The sequence below is a fragment of the Mizuhopecten yessoensis genome, unplaced genomic scaffold, assembly GCF_002113885.1.
Source record: "Mizuhopecten yessoensis strain PY_sf001 unplaced genomic scaffold, ASM211388v2 scaffold11003, whole genome shotgun sequence".
NCBI classification, from domain to species: domain Eukaryota; kingdom Metazoa; phylum Mollusca; class Bivalvia; order Pectinida; family Pectinidae; genus Mizuhopecten; species Mizuhopecten yessoensis.
The window spans coordinates 122,714-133,978 of NW_018408830.1; the positions used below are offsets into that span (position 1 = coordinate 122,714).

An 11,265-nucleotide genomic window follows, 5' to 3' on the forward strand; every position below is an offset into this window, starting at 1 on the left:
AAGGGATTCAGAAACAAGTTTTAAAAACTGATGCAAATCTGTTTCCTCAATAGAAAATACATGGACAACAATGACCTGTGATTTCATACTATGAATACAAATGGTAGCATCAACATGTTTCAATATTGTAATACCGAGTATATCAAGGAGAAAGTAGGAGGAAAAGACAAAATGGTGTTCTTACACGGTCACGAGAGTACAACCTCCTTTACTTGTAGCGCGTGAATCCAAATTAACTTGAATTGAAAATATCTCCTGACATGTAAATTTCCTAGGCTATTTATGTTGCCAATTCGTTTTGAATAATCCAATTTGCTATGAAAAGTTTACAATAAGAGTAAGGCATTTAAATTTTTTAAGTTAAAGCGCCTATTTAGCTTCTCCGTCTACTCTCTTATTTCCGGTAAGCCCGACATAAAGCCTTAATGTCTATGACTATCAGTATAATATGGAAGTTCCCTATGACAATCTAAATTCAAATCGACAGCAGTACTATTTATATTTGAAATAAAGAAAGAACTTTTTATTTGGATTAAAATTGACGAACCAGGTTTGCCCATCTATTCATGCTGCAATACAATCTAATTAAAATTATATCTTCACATCGCTCCCGTTTACTGATATGTCGCGTTGAAGATCTAACAACATCCCATAGAAGGTCAGAGGTCAACATGAACACATTATCGCATTCATAACAAGCCAATCAAAACGCGACATAACTCTTTCATTCAACCAATCAGAAAGCAGGACCTGTAGCACCTCGTAGCCCAAAATCCACTTTTTCGTCTGGTCCGGTGATAGTTTGAATATTGCGAAGCCTGTCATTGGTTAATTATAGTTTCAGGTTGCTAAAATTTTTAACGACGACATCACCAGAAGAGGAAGTATCTCTTATTTCAAAGCAAAATCCACAAATTGTACAAACGTTGTCTTGTAGATAGACACGGCGTGGTGTCATGGGCGCCGCCATTTTCGATGCTCATTTGACACCTCTCGGTCTTTTATCATAGCAAGCGTGTTCCGAAATCATTACATCATCACTTACAGAAATGCGTAAGCTCTCATCTGATTGGTTAATGCAAAGGTCGCCTGAACATGACCCTCTACGGGATGTTGTTAGATCTTCAACGCGACATATCAGTAAACGGGAGCGATGTGAAGATATAATTTTAATTAGATTGGCTGCAATATAATATAGAATATTCTAAATGATTTAACTATTCTGTCTCCTGCAGGTCTGTGGATGCTCTTAATGCATTTCTTAATTAACACTCGCACAATAACACCTGTGTGTTAATAAAAGTACCAAAGGTGTCATTTGCGACATCTGGATCATTATCTATAAATACGGTCTGGAAGAGTACTTGAACTCTCTCTTGGAAGAGTATTATTTCCCTTCCAAACAGTCCTCTGGACATTTCTTGTTAGAAATTCTATTTATTCGAAAGAACAGAATGGTTGAGCGCCTTAACAATTCTGCTGATTTTTTGTCAATACCAATATTTTCATGGAATACTTCGTCCGTCCTCTCTACGGTTTCTGTGGAAACAGTTATCATCGTTTTATTCTCATATTGGGAGTACAAAATATGTTTCATGCATTTTCCCCATTAACATTTTTGGCTTAGTGTGATAAATATCTGTCATTTGTGTACAGTGTTACCTTTGCTCTGCCTGCACTTTATTGATATCTACTAAATTTCTTTGTTCTAATATTATTACATTTTTGTATGTACTCTTCTTTTATGGAGGAATAAAGTTAGAGTCAACAGTCTCACTAGTCATTTGTTCAACCATTTGTTTCATGTATTTATTCAGGTTTAAAGTGAAGTAATTATCTGAGTGTAACGGGCGGGTGGTCATCCATCAAACCACTGACCACGCGCGAGTTGCTGTACTTGGTTGTGGAACTTGTGATAACGATACAGACATGGCAGAAGGGGGATAACTCGTACATTGTATTCGTATCTAAACAAATTCGGCAAAATAACGTGTACCATCAGAAAAAGACAGCAATTTACCTCACTTTATTGTATATGGCGACAGATATCGACAAGATTCTTACTTTGGATTCTGCCAAGGTGTATAAAAAGGAAATGATTTATATACGATTAGCATTTTTCAATCTTTAAGTATCATCAATAGTCAATAATATTGTCTCGTTATGACAAGAATATCCATTGTGTCCCAAATTGATTACATAGATCAATAATACTTCAGCACGGTGTCGAACTATTTTATCAAATTGACCCTAAGCAGTATAAGGTTTATGATATTCAAGCAATGTTTCTTTACTTTTAAGATTTTTTTTAAAAATATAATTTCTTTTTTACCATTTATAAGTTATGCAATATTTGGCCTTCCAAGTAATTGTCTTCTTGTGCTATAAATATCAGTTCAGTTTCTTTATTTGCGAGAGCCATCCGGCTCATAGGTTAATTCACAAACAATTACATCATGTGATACATGGTGATATGGGACACATGGTACCAGGGTGTCCCCGTCCTGGAGACTGCTGGTACTTAACAGTTTAGTGGACAGGGATGTACAGGAGACTATTATACACATTTAAATTGATTAAGTGGAGAGCAAGCATACAAAGTACACAGTTAGTTTTCTAGATCCGACTTTGAATTATCTACGTTTTCTAGTAGCACAAAATAAATACTTTCCTAGATTACATAACTCTGTTACATTATTAGTACTCAATAAATTAGTTAGCTCAAAAAACATTAGGACTTCTGTGATAGAATCGCTTGATATATTTACATCTCAGGTCTTGTTATAAATTAATGGACGTTTTAGGATGTAGGTGCTATATAGGTACAATGTAGGACCATAATAATTATAATACTATTACGGGTTTTTTACGAGTATCGTGTTTTTCCATACGAATGAAATGTACATGGTATTCCCCGGAAAATCATTAGATTTTCTAGCTGTAACATTTTGAGGTGTTTAAAATGACGAAAATGTTACCGGAGTGTGAAATCAGTTTAATCAAGCTGATAGAATCCGAAGTGTAATAAATATAAATATAAAGTTAAACCCGTGTACGTGTATGATACAATACCTTTTTATCTGTAATTATTGTCAGAGCTATATCCAATAACGTTTCTCAATCTGAGAAGAATCTCGATTCGTATCAAACGTTATCCGTTAAAAATACAAATTAAATAAAAGCGTGATTCTTTTTAATTTACCCATAGTGTTAACTTCACGGATTGTCTGCGGTCAAATACATATGAGATAATCGGTTTGATGATAATGTTAAAAGAGTCATTATCAATATTAATACGCGGAAATGACACACGTTAACCGTACGAAAGAAAGGAAGTAAAACATTTTGCATTATATTATGAACCAAGAAAACTGTACTACACATACAATGTTGTGGAAATTTGTAAACCTTTATCGGAGTAGTTTTACTAATAGTAATACTATTTTTTATATATTTGATAAATTATGATTTCTTGATACGTCATGATATCCATAATACCAAGAATCAATCATCAGGATATATCTTATATGAGTTCTTGCCAAATCCGGATACATCGTATATCCGGTATTTTAGTCGTACTATTAGTGCATCGGGTCACATTACCAAGGCGGCGCAGACCTGTTTAGAGGACGCGTACACATGGTCACAGATTACCTGACGTGCGGTTACAACTGAGTTATTGACAGGTGAGTACGTTCACGTGTGCTTTATTAGCTTTATAATCAACATAATATCATAATTAAATTCTTTACTTTAACGTATAAATATGGTATATTTATGCATTATTGTCGCAGGCTATGTTCCAGATATAAAAGCTGTACTGGTAATGATAGACACATGGAAAACGAAAGTAAAAGTTGTTAAATTTGTTTCATACCATGTATAATCCAGTTTGACATGTATCCCACAGGTCACAGGCCTGTTTTCTAAAAGCAGAGAACAATAAGGAGCAAAGATTTTCTTGTGTATTACTATTCACACGAATACACCATACTAACTAACCAGTTACATGTACTGTCCCATTATTCCATATTTTGACATCTTTGACCTCTGTTTACTTCCTGGTCGAGTGGGAGTGACCCCGTCCGCTATTTTGACGTGCAGAGACGCCTATTTTTCCCCACGACGTGATACACGATCAACTCACTACATTTATTCAGTCTTCTTTTTACTGAATTTCACATTACCTCACGTCTTCATGATAAATATTTTGTACAATAATTAGCCTTCGGTTACATGTACAAGCTAACCGAGGGAATATACGATAGTTTAGTTTAAATATATTTTATTTGAACAATAAAAAAAATAAATAACTGGACACAAGTTATTACAACTTAAAAACGTGGTTTTCCATTAAACAATTACATAATGGCATCAATAAAGCAATGGCCAGCATACTATATACAATAATATCTATACATAAAATCAATATTAGGACCTGGAGAGTGATACCCAAAATATTTTGATTTTTTTCGGCTAGATGATTGTTCAAGAGTGTTTAAAATCTTCTTTGTTTTCACCCAGTCAAGTGTGTCGATGATCAGATCATTTGTTGTACAGTCAAACTAAATAAGCATGTATTATCTACATTAGAATGTGATTTCAGCAGTTATTATACACAGTAAATACTTGATAGTAGAATGTCCGATATGAATGCTGTTAGACCTTTTGTTGTATCCGAGGAACACTCATTGTTGGAAAACAGATTCGGAGCCTCTCCATGTGTAGAACGTCCCATGTCCAAATGATAAACACATCCCAAACGATTGCTTTTAGATGTATCTTGTTGCACTATATATCTGTAGACACTTTGTACACATTTACAGATGAAAGGTTGATTAACGCAATCAATAATTCTTTTGTTAAACTCTTTAATGCTACAGCTCCATGAATTCTGAATTCTCAACACTTTCCTTGTTTTGTTCTCCTAGAATAAATAAGGAGTCGGGTAAACCATTTGAGCACCACCTTGAATGGGATACCAATCTTCCCTTCGCTTCATTAGAATTACAACAAATTTTGTTGGGTATATATTTCACATTTTTTCTCAGACAATAAATACAACGAAAGAAATATGCTATGGAAAACATGCGTATAAAATATAAATTATGCGACTGATTTTACTATCGACTACAAGTGATCGAGATATCGTGATGGGGTCAAAGGTCAACTTTAAGTGCTAGCCTGAGTCGAAAGTACACACAGAGGCCACATAATGCCCGTGTTCATGAACTTTTTCCTATATCTACCTGGGATAAGATTACTTACTTTAACCTATTTTCAAGGTCACAGGGTTCAAATATTCAAAGAGCCACAATACTTTATTTTTGATGTAATGTAGCAGTGTAGATTTTTAAATTTTGTGATGAGGTCCAGTAAAGTCGAGGTTTAAGCGATGGCCGTGGTCAAATTTACATTGACCAGGGTGCTGATATTTGATCAGCAGGTTGTTTGGATATATTGTTATAAAGTGCACATCTTATTCCTTATACACTGGAAAGAGGTCAAATAAAACGTTATCAGAGGTTGCTTAAAATCAAATGTCAAAATATGATACCATAGCTAAACAGCTTTAATTTTTTTTTTAAATCTCAGAATGATGTTGACATAGTATAAGCTTAGGATGATAGCTACTTTGACGTTGTAATAAAGTCTCTCAACTAAATAAACTCGGACTACTTTCATGTGTTAAATATAAAATGGCATAAACAACAATATAATATGTGAAAAAGTCATAAAGTGCTATCCATGGAAATTTTGGTATGTTCTGAAGACCAGGCATGAACTATTTTTTTCTCTCTCCTTTAGTGGCGAAAAGAAAAGTCATCTTTTAACATCTGAGATTTTTTTATAAATCAATGTTCCCTCTACGTCCTAATATTTCGTCTTGCTGGCATTTGTCAATGGCAAGGAGGCCAAACTATTGGGAGATAACACACGCACACACACAGGTGATTGTACATTCAAAATTTGGTAATCGACACACACGGTAAGCCAAATAATTACATTGCACCATACTTAAGCATTGAACTGTTTTTGTATGGTATTTATGATCTGTTTGAATGACACAGCTTCGCAAGCAAACAAATCATAATGCGCAAAGCTGTGTCATTCAAATAGATCATAAATACCATACAAAAACAGTTCAATACTTATATTTACGTTTTCTCTGTCTCTTATGGGTTTTTTAACTGATAATTTATATTTAGAATTAAAAATGCCCGCCTTATCGACAGTCTACACAATTTCGTTCAATAGTTTGAACAGCGTATTGTCGCGTGCTGATTGGCAAACAAAGTAGTACTTTGACATTTAAACAAACACTTCAATTTTATTCCACAATTCAGTATCAATACAATTGCGTATGATATGTATATAGGGTGATTAACTTTATCAATAGAACTCTGAGCTGAAAGTAAGATTTGAAATTGTTTCGATTTTCCCCCGGAACAAATTTCGCGCATGGGCAAATACAGTGAACACCGTAAATCCAACCTTGCCCTCCACGAGGGAGTTATTTTTGGAAGTTTATTCGAACCTTTCTCTTTGCGCATTTTGTGAAGAATCCACGCGTTAATTTATTTGTTGATTGTAGGGAACCTGACAACAGTCGGTAGATTCTATAACAGCCTCGTTATTTGACCTGTCGTCAGAATTAAACTGAGGAACTGTAGATGCGAGACGCGTGAAACTGATAGCGTTTGAAGTGAGTGATCTTGCGACGGAGCACAGGTTCGTTACAAATGTCTGAAATGTTTATGTGTGTTGTGACTCATATCAGTAGGTCTGTAACATATGTGTTAGTAGGTCTATAGAATATGTGTATTTCAGACATTTGTAACGGACCCCTGTTGACCAGTGCAGTGTAACAGACGATCTTTCTGATAAATTGCATGAGCGTTAAAATTGTTTCCATTGCCGGCGTTGGTGATTTCAACCGATGTGCATTTTGTACGATATTGCAGACCTTGGTCTTGTTTTCGTTGTAATAAAAGTGTTTTTAATTTTATTTTGTATTTTACACATAAATCTACAATGACATTGTCAAATCTCACAATGCCCAGCGATATTTCAGCAGCTGTCATGTTAATTTATATTGGATATTGCAGTTCCGGTCAGTGTTGTATTAATACGCTAAGAATTGTGTCTCGTGTTGCATGGTAATTAAAGTCCCATCAACGACACAGTTTTCAAAGAGGCTATATAGTGACAATGCCATGTTAATGTAAATATAGCTGTTTGGTCCTTCTAGGACTCAGAGTAAATATTGTTGTTTTTATTTATTTTTTAACGAGAGTGATTGTCAAGCCAGACGCATTCTTAAAACCCCGTCCTTTAAACAATGGTTGTTCAGTTTTTACGCACTCTTTGTTGATTTGTTAATTTATAAACAAGTTATGATGCTCTTACATGTAATATATAGAACAATAGGCAGTGTTTAGAGAAGAGTCAATATATACATCGTATCATACTCATTGTGTTAGTACAAGGTAAGCTGCTACAGATACATTCTTTATATCGTTCGAGGTAATACAACACTTTCAAAGGCCTCATCGCAATTATTTTCATGTTTACTGAATTTGTATTAAAGGACCATTTTCAAGAAGAGACATTTTTAAGGGACATACCATTAAAACTATATTTTAGTTATTACGTCTTTTCTGCACTGCTAGTTATGTTTCCTTGCTATCCCCATATTCAAAGTCAAGTTCAAATGTCCAGTTTGACCACTCGATTTGTACGGGGAAGCCCCATTAAATAAAGCGCTGAGTACGTCACGTGACGATTTCAAAACGAGTCAGAATCATTTATAAACAAAGGCAGTGACAAAGGGCCCTCCCGAGAGGTGAATGTATTTTGGCAATTCCTGCTCCTACTTTGAAACCAAGGAAAAAGATTTTATCTAAGTCCGTGTTGAAACTGATCAAATCATATTGTAATTATTTATCCTCATAAGTTAGTTGTACACATGTCAATACTAAAATGAATAAATCTTTGGAGACCAGGAAATATTTATAACCGGGATAAGAACAGGACAAATGGGCCCGGGAATATAACTCCTTTTTTCTAACTTACATGACCGCGGTACAAAATTTTCTTTCAAAAGAAATATTAATGGGATTGAACACAATTTTCATAAAGTTCTACATTGATTTGCAAAGTCCGCGGTTAAATTTATTATCAAAATTATATGACTTTTCTTTTAACCTCTTCATTCAAATCATACAGTTCATGCATACTTGCTTCATTTTTACATTTTGATTTCATACTCTTCTAGCACTTAGTAGTAAGTCATTTGTCAACTTCTCGCTTCGTAACTGATGCGGTAACAGTTTTGACTCACTGACACTTCCACTGCAGACTATTTTGTTTACAATGAAATGGCGTGTTATGCGCATGCGTAATTAGAATGACGCAAACAAACACCTTATAAAATGTTGGCTAGATAGGAGAAGGAATCGCTTCTTCTATTACTGCAGTAATTATACAATTTTACGAATACGTATTAGCGAAACCCGACCGCATTGTCATGCAGTATTTGACCGTGATGGCACTTTAAAAGTATACAATAAAAGTAGTACGGTTTCTGTTCAGGACCAGGTACTCTATATTTAAGCATCTTGTAAATCCTTCTCTGTTCCTTTATGTTTGTAGGTAAGTGAGCCGCCGCGTCACGTAAAAATGGCAGAAGGTGGCCCCAGTCCTGTATCTCCCCCTGTGGACAGTACACTGCCTGGTCAGTTCGACTCACATCTCCTGGATTGTCCAGTTTGTTTGGAGCAGCTACGCCAACCGAAGTGTCTTCCGTGTCTCCATTCTCTTTGTGAGGATTGTTTGAGTAGCTACATCGTGAAGGAAGTGTCAGGAACGAGTGATACGGCGACATCCTTTACCTGTCCGGTATGTAGGCAGTTAACTCACCCTCCCGATAAATCTGAGGACACAGAAGACTGGGCCAAGCAGTTCCCGATTGACAGTCATGCTGTAGGGATGATACAAATGGCGACCGAGACAATAGAGCCATATCACTGTAAACCCTGCCAGAAGAAGGGAAACATGACACTCGCACAATTCTGGTGTGGAACGAACAAGTCGTTCTTCTGCGAGTCCTGTAAAGTCGACTTCCATGATCTGTTCCACACCGAATGTGATCCTGTTGACATCAGTAAATCAAGTAGATTTGAACACAGAAATCAGGAAACATCTAACAGAAGATGTGGCAAACATCACAAGAAGAATCATTACTACTGTGAGGATCACAAATCGCTCGGCTGCAGTAAGTGTATGATTGCTGATCACAGGAGCTGTAAACACGTGTCTACGATTGATGATTTCTGTGAGAAAGTGGAAAGCACCTGTCGTCTGAATGAAACCAGAAATGCTCTACAACAGGGGGTGGATGCTATGAAATCACTGCTACAGGACTTTTATCTACAGCTTCAAAGTATTTCAGACGACAAAGATGTGGCTTTGAACAGCATCGACGACCTTCAGGAAGAGATTCATAAATGCATTGCCGAGATGAAGAGGGAAATCACAGAGGAGTTAGTCTCTGCGTACAAACAGGAGCAAGAGCAGCTGAGGAAATTAAGTCAGAAATGTGAACGGCTGAAGGTAGCTATGCAGAATACTCTGGAGTCGTCTGCTGCAGCGCAACAGCAGAAAGATCTCCCGAACACGGTCCTGCTGTACCAGAGAGGTCAGGCCGAGGTCGAATCCTGTAAAAACCTGGTCGTAGAGATATCAAAATCGTTTTCCACCACCAAGATTGATCATGAAATCCATTCAAACGTCTCAAACGGAAGTGCAGTTTTGAGTCTGGGTAAAGTTGTTGTCCGGAAGAAGGAAAGAAATCTCCCAGATGGCTTGGATGTTTTGAACAGACCATTGTCCGGACGTGAAATGAAAAAAATAAGAAAAACATACATTAAGAGACGAATAAGTGTTATATACAGACCCGTACACGTTCGCTGTTCCACCTTTGACGCAAACGGTACGGAAGTGCTACGCAAACGGTACGGAAGTGTGACAAGAACGGGTTTACATAAAAAGGGGAACCACATAAAATATCTAAAACGAAACGAACATACCCACATAGGAAAAAACGTCAGTACACAGTAGGCTACGAGGATCGAGGCACATAAGAATGATTTAAATTTTGCCATTTCGTTTGCATAATGGATGAGTGTGAAACAAACAGAAATGTCTCGTGATTTATAAAGATAAAGGTCGATCAAATATTGGTACATGTAATATATCCATCACAAAGACCTGACGTACGCTAACAGATCAACGCAACACACAGATAATAATAAGTTATGGTCAGAAGTATTTCCACCTGCTTACCGAACAAAAGACTAATTAATATTGACAGTAAGTAAACTTGCTACGGTTTTTTTAACGAGAAACGCAATAATTAAATGATATAATTTCAGACTCCTGTGTTAAGGATCCAGTACCTCTATTTCTATTTTTTATATCGTCTTTAATTTAATACTTCCATACACTTTTAGATTTTTCGTAGGATTTGGAGACCGATAATGTGCTTAATTATTAGTACATGCAAATACATGCATCGGAGATTTGAAATGTATACATGTTATACCATGTCTATTAATTAAATCTCATTCACAGATAAACAAGTTTTCTTGTTATACATCTTTTATTTTATTATGAAAATGTAGTTGATTCTTGTTTAAGTATAAATTGTACGTGTATGTTGTTACGGGAGTTATTATCTATTTTTTTTCCAGTTAGAAAGGCAAGCTAGTGCTATTATGAATAAGAAAAATAATATGTACTAAATATATGTAATTTTTACATTCATGATATGTACCTCTATTATTAACAAGAATATAGGTTTTCTTTATCGATCATAAAAATGTAGGTATCTATACTGACTTTTGTACAGGTAAATCTTACCTGTCTGGTCCTGGTACAGGAGAAACTATGACTGTCTGCCTGAGGGGGGTGTACTACAGAGGGTATAGGGGTCTGATGTCAGATAACATAGGGACTGAGACCAAGTCAAACTTCAATATATCTACAATATGTATTTCTCCGTTTGTACATGTACGTTTGTACCTAAACAGGCGTGGATGTGGATCAATGAGGGTGTGGGCTTAGGGCGATAGCTTCCTGATCAGGGTCCAGGGGCAATTAGTCATGGTAGAGTAGAGCAAAGTAAAAGGGTGTGGGTAGGGGGAGGGGTTTATTTAATAGATACATTTATCACTCATTTATGACATTTTTTACTTGGGGGGG

At 36.0% G+C, this 11,265-nt stretch overlaps 1 protein-coding gene across 1 annotated transcript in view; it reads left to right on the forward strand.

Annotated features, from left to right (window-relative positions):
• Positions 1-3,597: 3,597 nt before the first annotated feature.
• LOC110464518 overlaps positions 3,598-11,265 on the forward strand; it is a 59,534-nt gene continuing 51,866 nt past the window's right edge. The window contains exon 1 of the mRNA XM_021519771.1: positions 3,598-3,686. The gene's annotated coding sequence lies outside the window, so the exon portion shown is untranslated. The remainder of the gene's footprint in view (positions 3,687-11,265) is intronic.